This window comes from Anguilla anguilla, chromosome 18, assembly GCF_013347855.1.
Source record: "Anguilla anguilla isolate fAngAng1 chromosome 18, fAngAng1.pri, whole genome shotgun sequence".
NCBI classification, from domain to species: Eukaryota; Metazoa; Chordata; class Actinopteri; order Anguilliformes; family Anguillidae; genus Anguilla; species Anguilla anguilla.
This window is the reverse complement of record NC_049218.1, coordinates 14,004,526-14,031,553: the sequence shown is the minus strand read 5'-3', so window position 1 is coordinate 14,031,553 and position 27,028 is coordinate 14,004,526.

Here is a 27,028-nt window from a genome sequence, read left to right as displayed (position 1 = left end):
ACTGACTGAGTAACACACTCCAAGGTCAGATAATCTCCGCTTGTATTTAACACATTTCACAAAGACACCGGTTGCCAACGGCAACTTCTCACCCACCACGTCTATCTAGCATTCCCATACTAAGTGAATGGGAACACTGTGTTCCCAAGGGCGATCCACTGCAATGTCACTGGACTTTGTCAAACACTGTTATAGAGGTCACAGAAACAGAGCGGTTTCTTGCAGTTAATGCAAACCAGTCTGAAAAGCCCTTTGCTGAACTGTGCGTGACCATAAAACATCATTCCCCTCCCACTGCTGGCCTCCTGGTCAAAATGATCTCGCTCTCAAGAGGAATTCTGGGTAACTGAGTTGGCTGTTGCTCATGCCCTATACCCCCCACCCTACCCACCCCTGCACCCCTAATTCTTTTCCCTCCACCCAACCTTACGCAGCTTATGCAACCAAATTAGACCCCGTTCAAAAGAATAAAATAAAATGTGATGTGAACCGTTCAACAGATCTTTTACATAACAGCAATGTTGCTTCATAGCTGAATTAGGCTTGGATGGACACAAATTCCCACAAATTCTCTGTTTATTTTTTATTATGCCTGGAATAGCTTTGGGGTCAAAAAAAAGGAGGGATTGGGAGACTGAATAAAGGAGAAAGGGGCTGAAAAAGGGGGAGGAGGAGAGGGATAAAAAGATACGTGTGGCTTAATTCCAGGTGCAAGCCGGTTCTCCATCTCCCTCCAGCTCCCCCTTTCTCTTCACATGTCATTTTTCATACGTATTTTTCTTATCAGTGATTAAGCGACCTTCATTCTCGGAACATTTTGTTCGGTTTTCTGGCGACAGTCTCTGGTTTTGTTCAAAAGCGGGATTCATTAATAGCCTTTTAAAACGATAATAAATGCGTTGCATTAAAGTGTTGCTTTTTTAACGAATATTATCTGTTATTATTAATAGCAGCTATTTCCGCGGTGGGCACAGTGGATGCTGGCAGGACTAAGGGGAGTGTGGTAGGTCAGGGTAGTTTCAGGTCATTCCGCTGGCAAATCTCTGAACAGGGAAGCTCATCAAAAGAATTAATCATGCAATTCCTTACGCCTTGTTACGTTAACTGCAATAATTGGGATTAAATATCCTCAAAAGATATTTTTTCTAAGAAACACTATCGGAGTCCCATGTGAATGAATGAATTTCATTTTACACTGAATTTCCCCTGAATAACACTGTAGCAAATAGCAAGTAGTTTCATGGCCACACAACTGACAATCAAAAATATATAGTTATACAGTTAGCTTGTATACAAAATAATATAATATGGCCTCAGCCTGTCAGAATATGAGCACTGAATTGTTTGGACCTCTATACATTTGTGCTTCATGCAGTCTGTGAATTCTCAATCAAAAAAAAAAAAAAAACCAGTCCAAGTGTTTGACAGGACAGATCTGATTCTGATGGATGTGGATTTTTCCCATGATGCCAGTGGAGCCTCTGAGTGGCAGGGCGATCAGAGAGGGGGCCCTGCGGGGCCCCAGGGAGGATTAGCATGTCAGCACACCCAAAAACGTCTGGGCTCCAGGTAGGATGGACGCGGGGGTGTTATTACCGCATACCTGGGTGAAGGTGGAGGAGGAAGGGGGGTGGGGGTAATGGGTGGGGGGGCTGGATTTATCTCTCCTCCCCAAACCGCGTGCCCCTCTGGCGACCAGCGCCAGCCCCAAATCTCCCATCGCAGCTGCGGGCTGGAGAATAACAAGCCCAGTTCCCCGGGTTCCTCCCCGTTGTTTTGGGTTCACGCTGATTGCCGTCGTGTTCCAACAGGACAGAAATGACCTTTAAAGCAGAACCTCTCTCTCTCACTCGTCTCGCCTGTGTGTGTTTGTGCGTGCGTGTGTGTGTGTGTGCGCGCATGTGCACGCACGTGGGCGAGACTCGCAGTGAAATATGCTCCTAGACTCATAACGATATCAACGCAGTCATTAAAGTTTGAAAAAAAACAGACAGACAGTTTTCTGTTGAAGCCCAAGGCCCTGCTCCGCCACCCTGCCAAACCCCCAGGCATCCACCACCACCATCATTTTGTGCCGTTGGAGAAACTGGCTTGTTTTGTTTTGTTGTTTTTTTTTTGTCGCAGCTGCGATGTGGCCTTGGGCCACAGGAAATGAAGCGTGCTGAGGGGGGTGGGGTGTCACGCTGGCTGCGCTGGAAGGACGGGTAAGGCCGGCGGGATAAAAAGCGACGCAGGTCAGCGGGAGCGTATCCGACGGCGTTTCTTCTGCGGGCCGCGCGGCGGTTGACAGTTCCACGCATGAACGTCTTTTTTTTTGTTTTTTAAAAGAGGACAGGAGTTTTGGATACCTCCTTTCAGCCCTTCCCTCACAGTCTCCCCTTCCGCACCCTTTCACCGTTCACTTCAGCAAGACGAGCGTCGTTTGGAGCGTTCAACAGGCTGCTTTTAAAGGCCGGAGAGATGAGGCGAAACCCAATTCCAGGACTTTGTGGGAAAGCAGAGGGTGGTGGAGAAAGACATCACAGTTGCCACGCTACTGCAATAACATGACATTCATGAACAGGACTGGGGCTCAGCCACTCGACACTGAGCTTCGCACCCAAGCTAGCGCGGGTTATCCTCCCAGCATCACAGGAGACAACGCCATTAGAGCGGATATTGATAGCGAGCAGGGAAGGCTTACCCAAGCACGAGGTCAGAGGTGTCTTAATGAGGGTGATAACCTTTCGGAGGGCGGTAGGAGAGGGGGTACGAGGGCGGGGCCAGAGCTGCAGTCTTCCCTGTTTATTTATGATGTAACCATCGCCAAGGACGCGACTACTCTGTCCAACCTGCAGTCCTTCCAGTGATGAATCTAAAAATACTCCCCTCACGGCCTGCGCTCCAGCGCGCACACACCTTACGTTTCCTGGAGCAGGTTTTGGGAGCGGGGCAGGGGCGGCTCGGTTCTGACCCGGGCCGCGGTCACGCTGGCAGGATGGGGATGTGCCCCGTGGGGAGGGGGGGTCACGGTGTGGCGCTGTGCGGGTCGCTGGGTCGCCGGGTCTCTGACCCAGCGGCGGTGCTGACCCCCGAGGGCTCGGCCGCTATCTGCCGTCCTTCCCCCGCATGTGTTTCCTGTTGTTCCAGCGGTGAGCTGGGAGGTGGGGGGGGGGGGTCGGCAGGGCCTTTCCTTGTTCCAAGGACACCCTGGGAATGGTTTAAATTTAGGCGTGCGTAACAAAGGTGGTTGTGTGCAGGCCGTTAGGCCTCGTTAAAGCCCAGCCCCCGCCCGCCCCGGCCCTGCATGCTGCCCTGTTCCAGTCCCGCCTTCCCCACTCACACGGGCAGCTGCTCACCAGCACACAGCCCAGGAGCCCAGCGCTCACAGCGCACAGCCCAGGAGCCCAGCGCTCACAGCGCACAGCCCAGGAGCCCAGCGCTCACAGCGCACAGCAACACACCACCCTCTGCACCGCCTCAATCTGTTAGGTGTGTCTGTGTGTGTGTGTCTGTGTGTGTGGTGAGTATGTGCACTTATATGCACATATGTTTGTACGTGTGTGAGTGCGTGTGTATGTGTACTTTTGTGTGCATGCGCACACATAAGTACACATACTTATGTGCGTATGTTTGTATGTGTGTATGTGTGTGCGTGCGCATGTGCGTGAGTGTGTTTGTGCATGCTTATATACGAGTGTGTGTGTGTGAGTGTGCTGGTGTGTGAGCATGTGTGTGTGTGCGCATGTTTCTGTATGTTTATGTGTGGATATTTTTGTATTTGTGCTTATATACGAGTGTGTGTGTGTGTGCATGCTTATATACGAGTGTGTGTGTTTGTGCATGCTTATATACGAGTGTGTGTGTGAGTGTGTTGGTGTGTGAGCATGTGTGTGTGTGCGCATGTTTCTGTATGTTTATGTGTGTGGATATTTTTGTATTTGTGCTTATATACGAGTGTGTGTGTGTGTGTTACACAAATTCCAGTCACACAGTTCATGTGTTTTAAGTGGCAGTGAGAGGAGATTAAGCACTCGCTGCTGTAGCAGGCAGTCACACAGCAGACTCTTGGAACTTCCTTTTTTTCTATATGCATTTGATTGCCTACAAGGAATGTCTCAGCATACTCCTTGTTTTTTTGTTTTTTTCTTCGTACCTCTTCTCAGCGTTAGTGCAGTCGATTAAACAAAACGTGCGGCCTTCTATTGAAACCAGACACAATGCATTCGACACTCACGCAGTGAAATGCAGAGTATCTGGTATAAAACCAGCTTATTTGTCTGGTAAAACTTCAATGAAGTTATTATGTTCTGGGGGCAGGGGGGTGGGGTATTTAATTGAAACAGTATTTGACCACAGAGGGGGTGCTGCCAGGGTTTGGTAGACCTCTGGACTGGAGTTTCAGGCATGTTTTCCATCAAGGATGTGCTAATTTACAGAGCAGTGGGGAGGGAGGGGCTCAGCGCTGCTCCCCCGATCCTGACACAGCACTCCCCCCCCCCAGCCCCAGCCCCACCCCCCACTTTCACCAGCCCGGGCCCCATGACATCACAGCGCACATCTTGATGAACGTCAAACATTTTCACGGCAATGAGTCTCAGATGCCAAGATTAATCACTTCCATACGGGGGAAAATGTACCAAAATCTCAGTGGAAAAAACCGGGTGGGGGGGGGGGGGGTTAAGGTGTTGGAACGGGGGAGGAGGGTTGTTTCAGGGGTGTTTGACTGGGGGGGGGACTGTGTTGGAAAGTGGTTGAAGGGAAGATAGCAACACATCCTCTCCCCTCCTGTATTCCGGGTGCACTCTACTATCCTTCTCCTTTCTCGACTTGTCAGGCTGCGCCCCAGACCTCTGCTCTGCTCTCGATTGGCCCGCCCTGCCCCCTGCCCCCCCCACCCCCGGCCCCTGGCATCTCGCGGCGCTCAGGAAACAGAAACATGATCTGTGTTTCCATCCCCGCGCTTCTCCCATTCCAGCCCTGCCAGGTTCGGCTTGGCGGCCGTCCAACCAGCTGCCTGTTTCTCTGCTGCATGGGAACATCCTGCAGACTGCACGGGGGTCCTGACACCCCCCACACATCTACACACACCCCACACACGCACATGCATGCACACACCCCCCACACATCTACACACACGTGCATGCACACACGTCCCCCACATAGCTACACACACACATGCATGCACAGGCACCCACACACACACCCCCCACACAGCTACACACACACATGCATGCACAGGCACCCACACACACACCCCCCACACAGCTACACACACACATGCATGCACAGGCACCCACACACACACACCCCACACAGCTACACACATGCATGCATGCACATGCACATGAATGCATACATACACACACACACACACACACGCCTGCACACCCAGCTGACCCAGCTGACAGGACCATGATTGTACCACAGGATCACACAATGAAGTCAGCTGGCATATCGCACAGGGATTAAAAATACAGCAGGGTGGTCCTGTCCTGTTCCTGCTCAACAGGCCAGGGAGATCGCGGCCTACCAGGCAAACGGCAACTGCCTCAGCTCAACCAGCTCAACCAGAGTTCTGGGACCCTGAGAATCTGCTGGACTCTTCTACGCACATCAGCCCAATGACTGCAGGTTAGCCTGGACCGGTCATTCTGGAGGACCCGACGCCATTTTGTGCAGGGTGAGGCCAGGCAAACACAGAGACCTGGGGAGTGTGTGTGACACAGGAACAGAGCGCGCTCACTGCACACGCACCCGCAGGCTGCTCCGCGGGCCTGGCCCGGTATCCTCTCACTGACTCCTCACCATTCAGAAAAAAAGCATACTGTACGCCTGAACACCGCAGGGATGGGGGACGCGTCCCTGAATCCGATCTGCACCAGGGCAGCAAAACAAACCCTCCGGAGCGCGGAGGAGCACATCTGCGCTCATCTTTACGATCCAGCGTTTAAAAAAAAAACAAGTTTCAGACCTCCGCCGTAATGTAAGCCCGCAGATGGGACGGAGGTATCAGTGCAGAGAACACGGCGCTGCAGAGTTAAGCTGGACCGGTACCGTCTGAAATGTGGTTTCATTTATACAATGACAGTGCAAGTTAAAAATACAAGCCACAGCCATCTGCAAGCGTTCACTTCTGAGTGCCTATGATCACTGCCAGTTTTCTTTGACTGATCTTCACAATTAGCTTTTTCTCCCCAGCGTCATTTGAAAAGCGAATGCTCGCAGCGCTGTTGGGTTTTACGCTTTCTCATGGAGTTAAAGTCACTCGGAAACTGAAGGCATTCAGCGCGCTTCCCATCCAGCTCTGTGACTGGTCCAGTGGTCAAAGGCTGGTCGCCAACAGCCAACCGAACCTCGGCGTGCTGAGCACGGGGAGACGGCTCTGGTGTGCGCCTGCTCGCGACCAGCTGGCTCGGGACGCCGATAGCCGAGCCCGCCGCGACCTTAAAACCTCTCGCCGCCGGCTCTTCAGCACCCCGGCCGTCGGCCTCGGCCGCGACCCGCAGCTACACGTGCGCTGCGCTGACAGCACTTCTCCTTTCGAAACGCTGCGGTTTTGTTTCTTCACAAAGTGAAGTGTTCAGAGAGAGAGACGTGTGTAAACACTCACTGTCCTCATGACAAGGAGCGTGTCGATACACCTGAGTCACACATGGGATTATAAGCACGGCACATTCTGTGCTTCAGAAAACAAACGCAGGTTTTTACCTGTGACTATCACGGTTGCTGAGCAGCATGAACCAGACAGTAGAGGTGCATATTGCGTACAGCAGCATGTGTCCCCACTCAGATACCATCCCTGGCTCCCAGGTCAGCACCAGTGCACTGCTGAGCGTGAGAAGGACTGAGGGAGAAGGTCTACAACAGCTGTCACCTCACTGAAGGCGGCACACGCTCCGGCACCAGCACCGCAGAGAGAAGGCTTTAAAACAGAGGAGCACAACCGTCTGAGGACACCACGCCAGCTTCTGCTCTTAATGACTTCATTAGCCCTGCTGTTTACGGGAACTGCCGCTCCTGTAAAGTCCTCGGCTACAGCAGCAGACTGCACGAGAACATTTGGCGAAGGCATTTCGCTGTGGTCTCACACAGGAGTGAACCGACGCTGGTGCCTGTTGGCCTTCAGAATATGAAGCAAGAGTAAGATAAAGTGGAGCAGAAACAACAAGCAGAAAGCGTGCACGTGCACACGCACACGCACACGTACACGCACACACACACACACACAGACACACACACATGCACACACACACACACAAACACACACATGTGCATACACACACCATACTTTAGACTGCCTTTCAGACATTTGTTTTTTAATTGTCATAGCAACAATGCTGACGAAGCCCAGCTGCTGCCAGTGCAGCGTTGTTGAGCAGATCCTGCACTGTAGGACTCCTCACAGATGCTGACCAATAGGAAACAGTCTGCACCCCCAGCAGCCTGAGATGGCCCCCACAGCCAGCCACACTGGCATTCGCAACGTGCAGTCTGCATTCAATGCAGCAGGAATGTGAAGAAGTACAAACGGTTTGGCATGCTGATAACACATGTGCTACATTCAACTGATACAGTGCAGCAGCATGGTTTACTGGTAGTGTGGCGTGGTTCGGGTGGTGTGATTTAGTGTAGCATGGTTTGCTTTAGTGTAGTGTTGTGTGGTTTGGTGTATTGTGGTGCAGTGTGGTGTAGTGTGGTGTGCAAGCACACACATTTACACATATGCACACAGAGACATACTACTTTTAGCAGTTCTCCAAAGCAAAACATTGCCAGACTGAACTAAAAAATGCCCTGATGAAATTATCTTGCTCATGACTGCAACTTATTTTAGCAGGTTACGATAAGCGTGTGAAACACACAACAGGCTTCCTTACACCATTACACAAGAACAATTACATCGACTGACTTCTGCAACAACATTTTTTCAGGTTGTCAACACCTTCTCAATCGTCAACGCTGCTATCCTTTTCTCAGTGGAGATGTGGAAAGATAGATGGACAATGCGAATGAAAGAGAAACACAGAGGGAGGAGTGAAAAGCCAAACCAGCCGAGGCAGTGCAATCTGACTCTTTGTTTACTTCTCTGAGGCTTAATTGTTCCATTAATCACTTGTTAACGGTCATTTAATTTGTTTCTTTTCCCTGATTGCAGGCCAGGCAGTAACAAGCCTGTACTTTTATGCTGAAAGCAGAGATTAATGCATTCCACCTTCACCTTTTAACCCACCTGCCCCCCCGCCCCCTCCTCTGATTGGTCCGCTAATTCATTATTGTTGATTGGTTCAAATTTTCAGCCATGGATACTGTGCCTGATCAAAGCGTTCCTCAAATTAATCTGTTGGAGTACATGTCAGATTAATACATTCTTGCGTGTTATTATAAAACAATGTACAGAAAGGGATTTTGGGCAGGGGGTGACCCCAAGATGATCCTTAGGGTCAGAGGGAAAGGGCCAGGTCTGTAATCAAGCCAGCATTCAGCCATGTTTTCTTCTCTGCTGAAAGAGCTCCTTGTGCCACAGTGAAAAATAAAAGTGCGTTTAAGATAAATATTGTTTCAATGGTTGCGCATGGAAAAAAATGGAAGCCATACATTTGCCTCGGTTTTCTCGGGCACAGAAAATCATTCATGAGAATACAAAGCCTAGAAAGCCATTTTTCCGTGGAGCTCGTTGCTCCAGCCAAGCCAGACAAGTCCCAAGGCAGGGCCACTTTGTGAACTTTAATTAATACCGGATTACACAACAACCGAGGACATAACGAGCGGGGCGTGCACCTGCTTGGCAGCCGCGGAGACAAATTTGTCCTCAGGTAAGTGTTCTCCGTCGGGCTCCTTTTGCAGCCTCTCCTCGCCTCATTAATCAATCTGAGCCAAAGAGAAAAAGAAAAAAAGCGAGGGATTCCGAATGAAAAGAAAGAGTTGACGCTGCAGTAGTTGGGGGTGCGGCTCTGTTTGCTCGCTCTCTCTCTCCCTCTCTCGCTCGCCCGCCGCTGAACGCTGAACTCCGACCCCAGACACACCCTATGTCTCACTGCTTGTCAGAGGCACAGCATTGTCTGGTCTAATTGAGCTGCCTCCTGAGAAAACTCTGGAGTAAAAAAGGGGCAGCATTTTGCGTAATACTCCAGAGCAGTGTTTCTCAACCCTGGTCCTGGGGACCCACTGCCCTGCATGTTTCAGATGTCTCCCTGCTCCAGCGCACCTGATTCAAATGAATGGGTCGTTATCAGGCTTCTGCAGAGCTTGACGACAACCCATCCATTTGAATCAGGTGTGTTGGAGCAGGGAAACATCTAAAACATGCAGGCCAGTGGGTCCCCAGGCCCAGGGTTGAGAAACACTGCTCTAGATCACCTTGTTGCCCAGGGGGCCAAAGACATGTATGATTTAGAGACACCCAACATGAAAACTATGTCCAGGTCTGCAACTAGTGTCATCACACCTTGCAACAGTTACAGAATAATAATCAATAGCTATTTTTATTTCAAGAAGACCTCTACGTTACACACATGTACTGTACAACACAGCTTATTCATGCACTGATTTACACATAGAAGTATCAGAAGAACCCTGCTCTAGATTAAACTCTCAAGCCTTCACTAGCATGGCATACACCAACACAGAAGGCTTCTGCCTTTCATGGTCATGTGACGTATGACGCCGTTAGTGACCAGGTTTGCAGAGGTCTGTTTGAGAGCCTGCGTGAACTGGAGCTACAGTGGCATTCAGAGCTCCTTCGGTTGGCCAGTCGTTTTTTTTTATTTTTTACTGCGTTTCCTTGGTTTTTATTTTATTTTGGCCCTTGACTGTTGTCTTCTTCCATGTGAAACAGCCTCCATTAACTCACCATCCACAGCCTACGCTGATGAAGTCCAGCTTTTGTCATCTCAGTGAAGCAGTCCAGGGAGCCAGTCACTGGTGACGAGGAGTTTCCACTATGACATAGTTATTGGATTGTATGGGGAAGGGGGGGCTGTGCTCTACGTGTGCAGGATTAATGAGTGTTTAACATCTTCTTAAATAATGTTCGCAAGCCATGAAAAAAAAAAAAAACATAATGCCTGTCACTGTGTGTACATTTCCCCTGCAAGATGATTCCTCTTCTTGTTGTTTACACAGGAAAAACAAACCTTTCATTTTATACGCCCGTAAAATAACAGCTTGGGGAGGAAAGGAGGGGTGAAGCAAAGTGTCCTAAACAGCAAACATCTGTAGCGCCCTGCAGTGTAGCATACGGTTTACGTCGGTGTGCATGTTTGCACTGCAGCCGCTACACTGACCGGCGAAGACCGCACACTCGAATTGTGACAACGCAAACTGTAATCTGTAACAGACCTCAACAGCTTACAGGGCTGTGCGACCGTTTGTGGCGAGCAGAGAGAGTGGGTGTGAGAATGAGGAAACGTGTGGGAGAACGAGAGATTAAATCAGAGACGAGAGGGAGGTGTGGGTGTACATCAAGGCGATACATGACCCTATGAAAATAAAACGCTACAACATATTGCAAATGTGCGTGTACTTTTTGGGAAAATAAAATGATAAATACATTTTTAAGTGGTGCAGTCTGGCGAGGCCGCTGTGCTGGTTTTCGAGAAATGTTTCCTTTCGACGGCTATCAGTGCTTTTGGCCGACATGCTTCACGTTAAAAGGCCCGAGCCAAGCTCCTTGTTTATGCATTTGCCTTTCAGAAAAAACAATCACCAGGAGGAGGCTCATTGGACATTCCAGCTCGATGACTGTTTAAAATTACGATGACAATTCCTTGCACAGAGAAACCGTAGTTATGTTAACAAACAACGGACCAAACAACCGATGTCAAAGCAAATTTCAAGAGCTAGCCTAAATCACAGGGTAAAGGGAGTAGGCGAGAAATGACTATGAGCAGGAAAGCTCTTCACACAAACAAGACGCAGAGAACATTCTCATGATTGCAACAAGTGAGCACTTAAAGTAGCCCTAAGGGGCATTCGGTTGTTCTAAGGGCCACAGAGTTGCTTTGAGGGACACAGAGGTGCTCTGAGGGACACAGAGTTGCTCTGAGGGACACAGAGTTGCTTTGAGGGACACAGAGTTGCTTTGAGGGACACAGAGTTGCTCTGAGGGACACAGAGTTGCTCTGAGGGACACAGAGTTGCTCTGAGGGACACAGAGTTGCTCTGAGGGACACAGAGTTGCTTTGAGGGACACAGAGTTGCTTTGAGGAGCTCAGGGTTCAAACACATATCCTCAGTCACTCCGCTTCTTAAATTCAATCTAAGCAGCTTTGCTGCCAGAGGAAGACCAGTTTTGTTAAAACACAGGCTACTGCTTGTAACTTACGGAGTGTAGGTATTTCTTTGCATGAGCTCTGCCTATAGTGGCAGATACCCGATAGAGTGCTTTCAAGTGCAGCGGCTCTTACGCGATTAAATGGTTGTTCTTTGCAATCATGGTACCCTTTCCCTTTATTAAAGTGATGAATAACAGGACAAGCAGAAGAGTGTGCTGAGGTAATCACATAGGACAGGAACACTGACATCAGAGTTCTTTCCACCATCTTGTCCATGAATACCCGAGGTGGAAAGGAAACGGCGCCTTATTAGCTGGTTCATGGTTAACACGTCATTTGTTTCTTCATTAGGGAAAACGTGAGGGAACTGTTACAACATCTGGTTTGTGAAGTCAATTACCCCTGCCTCTGGAGATAGCGAGTTTGGACAGAAGGAAATATGTGGGTGGTGCGGGGGTGGGTGGGGGGTGGGGGGGGTTAATGATGAAAAGGGACTTCAGCGCTCCCAATTCGCGCACGGCCAGGGGAGCAACAACGCACGCTGATTTACTGGGGTCCTGCTGATCCCGCGGAGCAAAGCGACTTCCTGTGAGACCGTGGCCCTGGACAAAGGCCAAGATCCACCTGAGGGGCCAGAGAGCCCAACATCTGGCCGCACGGCACTGGGACCCCAAAAGCGATCCTGCTCAGGGGCAGGAGTCACAGACGAAGCGCATTACGGCCGACCCCCCCGCCCCCCGCCCCCCATGCATGCCAAACACCAGAGTGGAGAAGGACCGTTCAGGAGCCACTTTCACACATGAAACACGGAATACTGCTGCGTGAACACTTCCATATGAACTTTTCCGCCAATCACCATGCAGTATCATCCTACAGCTGCCTGAACAAGTGGCAATCAAATGCTTCTAAAAAGGCCTATGTGAATAGGTCAAGATAATAAACAAGATGTCCAGTCTGGGTGTGGTATGATTCTGTTACCTGGTCTATTGCCAGAGAAGCTAGCTAACATTTGCCAACATTTGAGGTTAGTAGCTAATGAAAGTGAACTGTAACAGCTAATGTCCTGCCATAGCTTGACATGCACGGGCACCTACAGGAACTTTGGAAACAGGGATACCAAAGCAGGTCATAACATGTGATGTAGACCTAAAGGTCCATTTACTTTCTTTTTTTCTTTTGAGTATTAAGAAACTGTAAGTTGCCGGATGCCGAAGAAAAACGAGTCATGCTTTGTACGATCAATCCAGTAATGCTACAGCTTTGTTCACGCTAACAGTGAAATGGAACGTTTTCTGTAAATGCTACAAGGTCTTGAGCTCTTGCAGATTGCTGGAGCAACCATTCTGGAATGCTGACTTTAAGCTTTCATTCACACATGACCTCCTAAATGGCAAAGCTCAGGAACATCTGCTGAGTGTGAGGCTGCTTGGCCGAAAAGATGAGGGTTCCCTGCAGAAGACTTTTGGATTTTGACCCCCCGCAAACAGAAATAGAGGACCCCCCCCCCCCGATCCCCATCACCAAAATAACTGACCCCCCCCCCCCCCCCCCCCCCGATCCCCATCACCGACCTGCAGTCTAATACAAACTGCACCCCACCTTTCGCTCTCTGGTTTTAAATCATCATGAGCATCCAGCCCTTTCTGAAACCTCCATCACTCCCATACACGTTACACCACCATGCAAATGCCTTCCTGTTTATGGAACAGAACATTGAAACAGAAAAAAAAAAAAATAGTGGAGTCGACTTTAAAAGCACCACTATAAAAACAACTCATTCGTGCATTTACAATACGGGTTACACCTATATTGTATTTCAAATTAATCACCCGTCTAACAGTTGTTATGAATTGCAGTTTCCCCCGCTTCTGGGAGTCAGATTTATTTATTTATTTTTGAGCGTAATGTACCACCTTCTGCTTGCCGTTTCTCCTGTGTTGAAGAAACGTTCCGAGCTTACACAGAGCCCACACAGTACAGTACCCGGCCCAAAGAACCGCACGCTAACGGTTGAAGACCCCCCCCCCCCTTCCCCAAAATGCCTCTGTTTTCCTGGCTGGCTGTGGAACCTCGACGGAAACGAGGAGTGCTGGCATGAGAAGAATCCGTGAGAAAATGGGAAACAGCAGAGGGGCAGAACAGAGCTGGAATTGTGAGCACCCGGCTCTTTGTGGGCCCTCTATCGTGTGCTTAACGGCGTGGGACCACGAACCCCCCCCCCCCCGCTGGGGAAGGAGGGGGGAGGGGGGGGCGCATGTGGGGGTGGCTAGCCAGCTCTCTCCGTGCTCCATTTACTGTTCAAACCTCGCTCAAATGAGGACCACATGGCAGCTGTTTTTTCTCTCTTTTTTTTATTTTCTTCTCTTCCATGCTGTGGGGTTCATCTACATTTCCTTGGTGTTTTTTCCTCCCTTTTGATTCGAGCTGTTCATGCAGAACCAGCCGGGCCGAGGGCCCTTCACCTTCTCCGCTCGGAGAAATAAACAGAGCCATCGATTAATAAACAGGGTTCTCTCGAGCGACAACATTTGCCCCGCGATCCCAGGCCGTGACGGTAATCATGTTATGCTTGGCACGTCTTAAAGTGCCTGAGCGGCAGAAAAAGAAATGAGGGAGGGGAATGAGAGGGGGGAATGGGGGGGGGGGGCAGAGGTTATTATAAATAAAAAAAATGGAAAAACAGTCACAATGCAGCGAGTTAGCCTGCAGTACACGTTTGGGTGATATTTCAGATGGTTGTAATTTTCGCATTAAAGAAAGGAGCAGTTCCCCTGGCGCCTGTGCTGGCAGCGGCAGGTTTGAGGGTCGGTGTGGCGGTACAGTAAACGCGCTGCACACGGGGTGCCCCGTGCCCCCGATGGATCTACAGGCTCCTGGGACACAAGACACTGTGATGCCAGCAGAGAGGTACAGGCATTCACGCGTGTCCTGTGGCTGGTCAGAGGCAGACGAGAGCTGCCCTCTCCATGAGTCTGGGACTCCGCTCCCTAAATATCTGGTGGCTGCTTGTGACGGCTAGCGTGGCTCGTAGTCATCATTACCCAGGACATTGCATACACCAGCCAAACATGTTCTGTCCAGCACAGGATGGCCTACATCCCGTATATAGCATTTTGGCAAATAACTTAGCAAATTTGGGATATTCTATGTTTTTTATGTTATCACTAATATAACTCCTCTACCAGAAAAAAAACAGCATTAACACAACGTACACAACTTTTTACAAGGGTACAACAGCAGTGTCCTACCCGGGAATCGAACCAGCTCCTTACCCATCACACTACACTGCCGCCATTAAATGGAGTCGTAAGTACCTTGCGTTTGGGTAAGGGCGTGTTGGGGACCACGTTGAGAGGCATTGCCGTGGTTCCCTCGCTCCCTCATTCCACACTCCCACACACCCAACGCAGAACATCTCCATGGTGTGAACGGGTGTTGATATACAGTCATCAGCCTCCTCTTGACACGCGTCAGCAGCTCTGTCAGAACGCTCTCGGTTCCGCTCTCCCCTGGGTCGTTCTCGGTTTGTTGTGACGGTGTGCTCTCTGAAGCCTAGCCCCTCCCCAGGGATTTCTCCGTTCTGTTGACATAGCAACATTTGCGTTAAGCATTCCGTATTATTCTTCCACTGGCGGGCCCTAATATAGGGCTAGTTTTTGTTTCCATTTGATGGGTGGTCTGGACCACGGCTGAGTTGGCTAGTTCAGGAACTCCTGTCCTTTCCTGCACGGCACAGGGGAGGCTGTGGGCTTCTTAACACAGCCATGAAATCCAACTGTGCCGGCCTGTGTCTGGCTACAGAAGGTGTATTGTTTCATCCCACGGAGACATGGCCAGAAAACCGTCTCTCCTTTTTATCGGTTTAGAAACATTCATAGCAAGAATGAGGCAAAAAATCAACAATGTTAAAAAAGCATCTCTCATTGTGCGTTTCCTGTTCCAGGCATAGTGTCATGTCTCCGTTTGGGGCAGGGCGGTGGGGGGGGGGGGGGGGCCACAAGTGGCTTTTCTCATCGGCATGTCAAAGAGCTAAACGGTTCACAAAACAGACAAGAGAACGTAAATGATGCGCTCTCTCTGTAAACAGTTTATCCTTCTGGGCCTCCGAGCGCTTTGTTTTTTGGAAGGTCGCATTAAAAGGTTTATAATGCACTCCAAAAAGCCCAGCTTTCTCCAGGCCCGCGAAGCTAGGAAGCCTGTTTGAGAGCAGGAGCCCCGAGCCAGCGGGGGGGATTACCGATGCTGTGCGAGGCAGGAGTAAGCGCTGAGCGGCCGAGCTCGCTGCACGGAGGGTTTCTGAGGCGCTGTTTTTCCGGCATAGGGCCGGGGGGGCGGTGGAGGGCGGTGGGGGCGGGGGGGTTGGCAGGGCCTGTGTGCTCTCTGCGGTCACTGGAATTCAAACCACGCAGGCAGAAAGGCCTCCTGCCACAGGCCGACCCCAGCCAGGGAGACGGGGGGAGAGGAACAATGCAGAGCCGTGCAGGTTAATGGGGCAGTGCGGGACCTGGCTCGCACGGGGGGGACTTTTTAACATTCTTTTACAGGCATGTCAAATATGGAAGAAATGGCGTTGGAAAAGGAATCCGGCTCGGGGGATTTGAATCTGCCAGGAGAACCTGACTGAATTTAGTTTTAGTTCAAAGAGAAGCGAGGCAGACTCTGATACGGTATGGACTCTGTGTGCCGACTCAACCCCCCAATCCCCAACTAATGCATTTCTCACTACGATCATGCTACATTTTTCATCTGTTTTCAGTTCTAGAATAAAGAAACAGTATGAAGTATATATATATGTATATATGCAATGGATTAAATTTGTATGGGTGTGTGTTAACTGTGTGGGTGTGTTAGCAACGCATTTTAATGTGCATGTATGTGTGTACGTGCACGTGTGTGTGCTCGTATGAGTATGCATGCTACCCGACTCCTCAGGGGTATGGACTCATGTTATCATTTCCCAGGGTTCTGGCCATTCCGGTCTACCTTAAGAGGCTCAGATGATTGACGCGCTGCGGTCTGAAGGAAGAGGAACGGGGGATGACTGACGGGTGGAGTATCAGGTAACCGCTTATTACAGCAGAGCAGTGTGTACGGCCTCTTACACAAAAGGTAGATCCGCCGGCTCTCTCCACACGCACAGAGAACGCGAAAACAGACGTTTCCCTCCTTCTGGCCTTGGGTTCGAAAAGGCGACGAGCACTCGGTCGGGGGAAAGAGAAACGCAGCGTTCACGAACACCGCCATTCTGAAGGCACGTAAAACCCTTTCCGTGCATTCCAGAGAATCCTGAAAACTGTTTCACCATCAGCCTGAAAATTAATTAACCAGGAGCACTGCACAACAAAAAGGAAATTAATGGGGTGCCCAAAAATGAAAAATAAAAAAGTTTCACCCACAACTCTCATATGAGGGAAACTAGGCAACTTATATACTGGGCAACGTATATACTATTGACTTTCCTTAACAAACCGGTGCCTGCCCTTTGAGTCCGGTTCTGCTCAAGGTTTCTTCCTGTTATCAGTCAGGGAGTTTTTCCTTGCCATGGTTGCCCTAGGCTTACTCTTTGGGGGCTGGTTCTCTGTAAAGCTGCTTTGTGACAAAGCTCCTTTGTTAAAAGCGCTATACAAATAAAAATCGATTGATTGATTGATATACATAGATTATTGGAAAGACAAAGGCCTGGTTTTCATGTATATGAAACCATGCCTTTGTCAAAAATATACACATTAAATAAATAAATAAATAAATAAATAAATAAATACATTTTTACATATTACATATATACATAATCTATACATTTTTGAGAATAAACATGAAACTAGGCCCACCAGTCAGTCAACCTCTTCGCTTGCATATCGTCTCACAAAATGTCTTGTCAATGTTCACTGTTCTGATTATCGCATTCCACATTCATTTCAGTCACACATGGCATGTCCCACATGCATGGAGAGCGTGTTCCACATACGTGGAGAGCGTGTTCCACATACATGGAGAGCGTGCTCCACATACGTGGACAGCGTGTTCCACATGCATGGAGAGCGTGTTCCACATGCATGGACAGCGTGTTCCACATGCATGGAGAGCGTGTTCCACATACACGGAGAGCGTGTTCCACATACACGGAGAGCGTGTTCCACATACGTGGAGAGCGTGTTCCACATACACGGAGAGCGTGTTCCACATACGTGGAGAGCGTGTTCCACATACACGGAGAGCGTGTTCCACATACATGGAGAGCGTGTTCCACATACGTGGAGAGCGTGTTCCACATACGTGGAGAGCGTGTTCCACATACACGGAGAGCGTGTTCCACATACATGGAGAGCGTGTTCCACATACATGGAGAGTGTGTTCCATATACATGGACAACGTGTTCCACATGCATGGACAGTGTGTTCCACATGCATGGAGAGCGTGTTCCACATACATGGAGAGCGTGTTCCACATACATGGACAGCGTGTTCCACATACTTTCCTCCCCAGTGCATGGGAGCCTGTTGCTGTGGCTTTTATGAACCCAGTGACTCAGGCTGGGCCTGGTTTAATGCGGGGATTAGTGGTGTCAGTAACGCCTCTTAAGAGATGAGGGTGTGAGACAGAGAGAAGGGGAGCTACGTACGGCAGGAAGTCAGGGAGAGAGGGAGCAGGGTTTCAGAAAGGAGACGAGGACAAGAGAAACCAGACTGCTGGAGAGGGTGAATGAAAGAGAAGAATGGAAGTAAAGGAGGGGAGAAAAATGAGAGCAATGGAAGGAGATGGAGGAAATGAGGAAGAGACAGAGATAGGGGGAGGAAAAGGGCAGAGAAGGAGGTTATAAGTGAGAAGCAGGGAGAGGAAGGAGAGTGGGAGAAACGAAGAGAAAGATAGAGTAAAGGAGAGAGCACAGAGAGAGAAAGAAAGGTAGTGAGGGAGAAAGAGAGGGGGGAGAGAGGAGAAACAGGAGTGAGAATGTGAAGGAGCATGAGGGGGAGGCAGAGAAGGGGAGAAGGGAGACTGAGGAAGAGAAGGAGAGAGAAGAGAGAGGAGAGAGCGCGGGGGAGTGAGGAGACTCCTCTGGGAATTTCCCGTGCTCCTCGGAGAGGCCCGCTTTCTCTTCTTTCTGTCTTTTATTTATTTTGTTCCTTCGCTCTCCTGTTTTTATGACTGTGCAGATAAGAGGGTCCAGGGGGAGCCGAGCAGCCTGGCCAGGCTCCACAGGCGGAGGGAAATGCTGCTCATTCCCCGAGCAGAGAAAATGGCGCATCCTGCCTGCCACTGGCCAACCGCAAGCAGGGGAAAGGTCAGCAGAGCAGCCCGTGTGAAATACGGCGATGCAAACGCAATCAAATAAACCGACTCTTACGCAAGGAAAAAAAAAAAAAACTGGAACTCACGAGATAATGCATTTGAATGCGTGCAGGCACTCCAAACATGTTTTCCAATGCATGCAAATATACCGTCATTTTCTTTCTCTTCGCGGCATATTCTGTTGAGCTTATTCAGATGTGCCTCACTGACGCGGCTACAACTGATCTATTTTGCAATCTGACAGTTCGCTCCGGGGCTGGAGTACACTCACTGAGCCAGGTGTTCAGGTGTGCCCCCGCCCACCCCACCCCACCCCCGCTCAGGTGAGGCGTTCTGAAGGCTCGCCCGGTCGCTCGCTCGCTCGCTGCTGCCGCTCACCGAGCGGCATGTCCCCACAAATCCGGCCTTGTTTTTCCCTCTCCGCAGCCTTCAGGTCCCGAGTCAATATTAGCTTTGGCTTGCGACCCGAGTGTTTACCGACCTTCTCACTCAGTCCCAGGCACCGGCGCAAATCGCCAGGTACGAGCGCCGTGTCAGCGAAGATGACGACGGCGAAGAAGCAGAAGAAGGGGAAAGAAGGAAAGGAAAGCACGAGCTGAGAGTACTGCTGAAAGAAGGAAAGGAAAGCACGAGCTGAGAGTACTGCTGAGTCCGGCGTCCTCATTTCCTGTTTTCCAGCCGAAACGCCACCCCACCACAAAGGACACCAACAAACAACTGCCCCCCCCCCCCCCCTTCTAATAATGTCCCTTTTCCCAAATGTGGCCCGATCTGGTGCAGTTTAAAAATAGCACCAAAGCTAATAAGTTTCTTACTCCTCCGGCAGGGGGTCGGGGGGCCTGACTACCCCTCCCACCCCCACCCCCCCTTGCGTAAACACGGCCTCGCAGAAATTTGTTTTTGTAAAATTAGATACGAACCACATCCGCCGTGATTTAATCTCGACCTGGACCTCGGGTGGCTGGACAAACAAACTGAGTGGATTCATTAAAGAGAGTTTTCCTCTGGTGTCTTAAAGGTGCAGCGGCTGCAGTGCTTCTCTCTGCCTCTTAAAGCAACTCCCAAAGATTTATGGGTCTGCCTCTCAGAGCCACTGCAGTCCTTTCATCCTTAATCGGAATGTTAAGGAACTGGCCATTTAAAAGAAAAAAAAAAGTTCACTAACAGTCCTGATTATAAAGATTTTAAGGTTTATGCATGACTGGATCTCAAATAGGCTTGTGCTTACCGAGGCCAGGTTTCAATCAAGTCGTCCTTAACATTTCTTAACTTTAAAATACAAGGCTTTACTTTTGAAATGGGTTCCTTTTGATGATCATTGACCTCAGCAAATTCTGACTGTCAAAAAAATTGAAGATTTGCAATTAATTATGAGTCAAGTTATGGATCCTGTTTCCAAGCCATAATAGTTGTGAGGTCTGTCCCGTCTTTCTCGATTCTGCAGAGCAGAGGGCAGGGGGACACGTCTGCTGCACAGATTGAGAGAGCCGTCAGACGAGCCTGACGACCACCGTAACTAACGAAGCGTGAAAATCTCTGGCTCTGTCCCACGCGGCACTGTGGTCCTGGAAAAAGTTAAAAACTCGCAAAAGCCCCGGGCCTAAGCCTCACAGCGCCGTGGTCACCGGCGTCCCGTTCGGCCCGTGCCACGCCCACCCTCCCTTCCCCCCTGCGGCGGTGTCCCACTGCCCCACTCCGCGAGTCCTCCGCCGTCCCACAATGCCGCGCTCCGCCTGTCCCCCCGCCCACCCTCTGCTCTTTCCACAGACAGACAGGGCTGATGACTCAGTGGGGCTGAGGCGGTTATATAAGTGCCTCGGCAGTAACCCCGGCCTCTGCTTTCCCAGGGCAAAGGCTCATCATTCACCCGCCGCGATTGGCTCGCGTGTTCTCGGGCGCTTGGCCGCGGGGATTCCTGGCAAGCTCTCCGACAGAAATCAGAGCGGATCCCACTGTTTAAAGGCACAGCGCACACTGTTCCGCGAGCGTCTCCCCCTTCGCACTGCATACGCGCCGTCGCCACGGTATCCGTGCTAATCGCAAGCCACTCCCTTCCTAAGGCACCGTGAACAGCCTCCGGCTCTGCCGCCATTTTTAATCACAAGGGCGATTACAGTATTTGCACAGCAGGATTTATTTCTACCTGTCACCACAGTAATTGAAATGCAGAAAGCAAACGGCACGCCTGGCCCATTCATCCTGATCACAGGGCCTGCCATACTGAACAGGGTTAACAACACAGGAACGGGCAACAAGCGGAAGCGAGGAGTCACACTGAGACCCTGGTGTCACTGCCACGGGAGGAAGTCCTCATTTTCTACAGGAAGTGGAACGGAGTGGGTCACGGACGCTGGGGCGGAGGGATCAGATACGGAACGCCGCAGCGTGTGTGTGGGGGGGGGAAACTCCCGGGCACGGGAGCGCTCCTCGCCGTGTGGAAGTTCCCAGCGCGGGTGGGAAGACGCGGCGCTGGGGGGCCGAGGCCCATCTTGTTTTCACAGCGGCTTCCTGTGTGGGATCACAGAGCGGCCCGGGCTCCACATCAGGTGAGAGAGCAAACAGCGGGCGGCGAAGGCCGCTTCGCCAGATCTGCTCGTGTATTGGCTGTGCTTCTCATGCTGATAAGGTCAATACCCCAAAACCACCACCCCACCTACTGCTCTCTGCAAAATCCCCCCCCCCACCCCCCAAAGCACCACCCCACCTACTGCTCTCTGCAAAATCCCCCCCCCCACCCCCCAAAGCACCACCCCACCTACTGCTCTCTGCAAAATCCCCCCCCCCACCCCCCAAAGCACCACCCCACCTACTGCTCTCTGCAAAATCCCCCCCCCACCCCCCAAAGCACCACCCCACCTACTGCTCTCTGCAAAATACCCCCCCCCCCACCCCCCAAAGCACCACCCCACCTACTGCTCCATGCAAAATCCCCCCCCCCCACCCCCCAAAGCACCACCCCACCTACTGCTCTCTGCAAAATACCCCCCCCACCCCCCAAAGCACCACCCCACCTACTGCTCCATGCAAAATCCCCCCCCCCACCCCCCAAAAGCACCACCCCACCTACTGCTCTCTGCAAAATCCCCCCCCCCCACCCCCCAAAGCACCACCCCACCTACTGCTCTCGGCAAAATCCCCCCCCCCCCCCCACAGCACCACCCCACCTACTGCTCTCTGCAAAATCCCCCCCCCACCCTACCCACCCCACAAAGCACCACCTCACCTACTGCTCTCGGCAAAATCCCCCCCCCCCCCACCCCCCAAAGCACCACCCCACCTACTGCCCTCGGCAAAATCCCCCCCCACCCCCCAAAGTATTTCTCACAAAGTGGAGTGTACAGCCGGTGCTTTGGGTAAGTCCGCACATACCCAGGGTCCTCTCTGTCTGGAAGGAGCTGCTGCAGAAACACGTTTCCTCAGTAAGCCCAGCCTAGACCGCCAAACTGACTCATTTACTGGATTTCACCAGGGAGCAGCACCCAGCGACTTAGCGGCCTAATCCAAAGCACCGACTGACTGATGGTGTACATGATAGATAAAGCATAGCTATTAACACCCCTCTCTTAAATCCACCTTAAACCTATACGGTTACCTGTGTGTGGGGTAAACACCGAACAAAGACGGCCACTGTACCAAAAGTGAAATAATCCAGAGGCAAGCAGGGACTGAGGGAGAGAGCAGCAGTCAGCATTAATAGTTCCCCCTCGATTAATCACCAGTGACCTCACATCTGCATCAAAAACTGCTGCATTTTCCATCTGGAACACAAAGTATAAAAAGCATTCACTCTCCATTTTAAAGTCAACTGTGTTCCCCATGTTTTCATGAATCATCATTTTAATTGACATTAGTGCACAAGTTATATGTAGTTAAATTTCCATAGTGCGCTGTTACAATGTACGGCACTGCACGTGGGAGCGAGGGCAGACGGATGTAAAACTTCTTAACAGCACAGCACTCAGCCAACTATTCAAAGCGATGCCACTGTAGCCCTGCGCAACCGTGCCGTCAATTTCTCCGAGACGAAATCGAGTTTGTAAACAGGATAATCAAATTTACTTCAGCATCGATTAGCGGCCACCACCCAGCCCTTCGTTACTGGCTCCTTTCATTAAGTTATCTTCAATTGAATTTTACAATTTTGAGAAAATAACCCTAGATTGTGTTCACAGAACTGCTGTTCACAGAACTTCTTCAGACGTATTGTACACGGTAAATTTCAGTGTGTTGGCCGATCCGGCACAACACAGGCATGAAGCTGCATTCTGCTCTGCCCAATGGAGGTCACAGCTTTCAGTCCAGCCAAATCATTCTGACTAGCAGCATTAGCACCAACAGTCATCGCAGTAGTAGTAGTAGCAGAAGTAAAAGTAGTAGTAATAGTAGCTGTAGTAATAGTAGTTGTAGTATTAATCGCAGTAGTAGAAGTAGCAGTAGTATTAATAGTAGTAATAGTAGTAGTATTAATAATAGTAGTAGTAGTAGTAATAGTAGTGGTACTGTAGTTGCTGTTGCTGTCCAGTAGTAGGAGTAATCGTAGCAATAGTAACAGTAGTAGTATTAATAGTAGTTGTAATAATAGTAATAGCAGTAGTAGTAATAGTAGTAGTACTGTAGTTGCTGTTGCTGTCCAGTAGTAGGAGTAATCGTAGCAATAGTAACAGTAGTAGTATTAATAGTAGTTGTGATAATAGTAATAGCAGTAGTAGTAATAGCAGTAGTACTGTAGTTGCTGTTGTTGTTTAGTAGTAGTAATTCAGTGACGTTACACTGTTGACTCCAGAACTCTGTGGAGGGGGAAGAAAATGTAAAAACACTGAGTGCAAGTCGCCCGGCTAAATGAAATGGGATTTTCATACAGACCAAACCATGAGGAATATGGTGTCCTCAGTGGTCCCTAAAAGACGAGGGAGAGCTTTGATTTCCTCTGTGCAGAAGGTATCCTGCATAAACGTGCTGTGCTGTTCAGGAGGGTCCCTGCTGTGAGGTGGGTGGTGGGCGGTTTTTATCTGCCAAACGGTAGGGGGGGGGGGGGGGGGTGTCCTTTCTCTTCACGTTTAACAGCGCTCGGTCAGCTGACCCCGCGGGACCACTCGCCAGGCCGCGACGAGCAGGGCGTTCTGGTTGGCTCGGCCCGACACAAACAACAGCTGAAATAGTTTGCAGATGTTGATCAGCTAATAAATTCTTCATAAAGTCAGAAGCTCAAAAAGTGGTGAACCTCAAACCTAGAACCTCTGGGTTTAGAACCAAAAACAAAAAACAAAAAACACTCAGGATCCTTGGTGATCAGCCATGTTTAGCCTCTTAGCCTCTTGTGTTTGTGCATCTCCTGTCATTCCAGCTATGGAAAAAGTGTGAGCAAATTTCTTCTACAAACTGAAAATATCACGCAAGTGTGCACGCTCGCAGGCACGCACGTATTGTACGCACATCGCCATGGGTGCGAGTAACAGCCACGGAGATACATGCCAAAATGAGCCAGAAAAAAAACTTTATTACTACCGCCCCTGCCAAAAGGTGAAAGTTCAAGGGGCAAAGGGTGACCAATTCTGTATATAGTCATGCAGATAGTCTTCCCCTCTCCCGTGTTCCGCGCTGCTTTTTTACAACGCGTGCTGCTTAACCGCACATGTTTATGGGTAACCTCAGAAATAAAATGCAGCAGTTTGCTAAAATATTCCCATGACACCCAACCTCTCTCCTGAAGGGGATGTTCGAGGGTCTGGTTTTCCTCACGCACACACGCACTCCCTCCCCCCCGCACCTTGCCCCCCACGCCCATATCCCATCACCCCCCGGGCGAACCCACCCTCCCTGAACGTGTCAGCTTATGTGAAGCCTGTCTGTTGAAGGAAAGCCTGTGTGTCATTAGGCATCAGTAGTGGGAACGTGCAGTGTAAACAAGGCGAGTTATATGAGGCAGAACCATCAAACACACTGCACTTACCAGCAGTCAAAGATCAACGTCTGTTTGTGAAAGGGCAAGGGTCGAGAGAGAGAGAGAGAGAGAGAGAGAGAGAGAGAGAGAGAGAGAGAGACAGACAGAGACAGAGAAAGAGAGAGCCAGAGAGAGAGCGAGAGACAGAAAGAGAGAAAGAGAGAGACAGAGCGAGAGACAGAGAGAGAGAGAGAGAGAAAGAGAGAGACAGAGAGAGAGAGTAGAGTAGTAGAGTAGTGCAGTGACTGAAGAGGAATTTCAAGACTTCTCTTTCCTAAAAATGGGTCAAAATCGACAAGAGTGTGGCACCAATGCCAAGCTAGCCAGCCGCTACTACTATACAAGGATACGAGGTCTGGGTGAGGTCTGAGACAACACCACCCACAGCCAAGTCTGATACTGCAAAGACATCAGATTAAAGGAATGTTCTCAGCAGCTCCAGCAGTTTCCATGTCAGGTGCTGGCGCCCGCTGGTGAATTTTTGAGGTTGGCATTCGAGCTGTCCTGAAGTCACGGGGAAACGGATCTTGCTTTCCAAGTCGAGTCACTTCCTAAAAATCGCGTTATTCACCTACAAGCAGTTGTTGTTTTTTTTTAAGAAGATATATGGCTGAGTATTTCTACAAGAGGGAGCTTGTGAATATAATGTAATTGAAAATCACTGAACCTAGCGAGCCTTAAACAAACTAGTAAGGTTTTCACAGTAGGGCTTTAAGTTTTTATGCCATTAGTTTCCAGTAATTGTAATATAAAAATCAGTGTATACATATTTTTCTTGTAGAATTTTTTTTTTGTCGTGCCGCTTCTGGTCTTTTGTGCTACTTTCCCCGAGATATATTTGGAGGAAAGTGTTTATTTGAGTTTTCGGTGGGTGCTGGCGGCGCTGGTCCCCCTCTGGGTTTCTCACGGCTGTAAAAGGGGCGGGCTGAACGCTCGTTGCCTGTTAGCGGGCGCTACGTGGAGACTCGCGCCCACAGGACATGTGTTCCTCACAAACCCAAAGCCACACTTTCGGCACAGGGCTTGTGATGCATTGGTCTGGAAGACGCAGGAAATTACACTCAGATCACGAGTTTATTACTAGACCCCAGTTCAAAGGGCGGTAGGCATACATCCAAGTCAAATTTAAAACCTACTTTTTTTTTCCCCGCATGGAATCAATCTAGGATCTTACATCATATTCATAATTCATAAATAAACTTACAGGAAGTTATTATGTGTACTCATAAATCAATTCTCTCTCTCTCCAGGGCATAATTTAGACTCCAGGGCATTAATTAAAAATACATTTAAAAAACACTGAAGAAATGACTATGCTGTGATACCTGTTTAGGCCTGAACACACACAATAATCCACACCAAGTAACTAGGAAGAATGCATGACTATGGTTCCAAATTTACTTGGAGCCTAAGAGAAAATGGCTCTCAAAGGCTTTCTTCAGATCGATGCTTCAGCACTCTGGAGTCCTCTCTCCAGGTTTAACTCTGTGATTTTACTCCTCTGAGCTATGACACCTTGCTCTTACATCCCGTTTTAACTCTGCACTGACAGCGTGTTTACTCAGTTGGATTACAACATCATTCCTCTGTGCTCAGCTAGAGCCTGCACCAACAGATGGAATAAATAAGCATTTCAGCTCTGCGCTCTCTGCAGTCTGTGCAATCCCACAGCACAGCACACGCACACACAAGCACACACACACGCGTGCGCGCACACACACACATTCACACTCACACACACATGCACACACACACAAGCACGTACACACAGAAGCACACGGACGCACGCACTCACAAACAAGCATGCACCACACACATGCAAAAACGTACGCACACACACTCAAACACACATTTGCAAACACAGACACATTCACCACACACACACACACACACGCAAACACAGACATGCACGCATGTATGCGAACACACAGATGCAAGCACACACATGTGCATATGCACACACACGTTTGAGAAAAAGCTACAGCAGGTTTAGAAAAAATACAGAGCTGGAGCCCCTTTGTGAGGGAGACTCTGAAGCTCTCAGCAAACCAGAGCAGGCCTCACAATGTCAGACCAGCTTCCAGGCTACCAATAACAACTTTACACTGTTTGTTTTTTCAATTTAAATTACAACAAATATTTAGCACAAGAAATAGGACATTTCTGAATTGTGTAGGTGGAAGTGAAGACTATCATGATCCACTAATGATCTCAGCATATGAGCAGAATAAATGTTTATCCTCATGACACATTTACAGAAAAGCACATCGTTTCAGACATAAGAAAAGAGAGACTAAACCCAAGTCATCAGGAAAATAAACCTTAATAATATTTAAAATGTGTCCCAATTAAAATAGCTCTCGCTGTGTGGGCGTGTGTGTGTGTGCGTGTGTGTAGACAACCCAACTCCTCTTGTAGTCTGTTGTCATGCAACAAAGAGCACGGGGTTAGAGAAACAGCACTGAGAACATTTAGTGATAATAGTTTTAAAAAAACAACAAAAAAAACATTCTCTTGGCAACTGCTTAAGAAAACAACCATGATG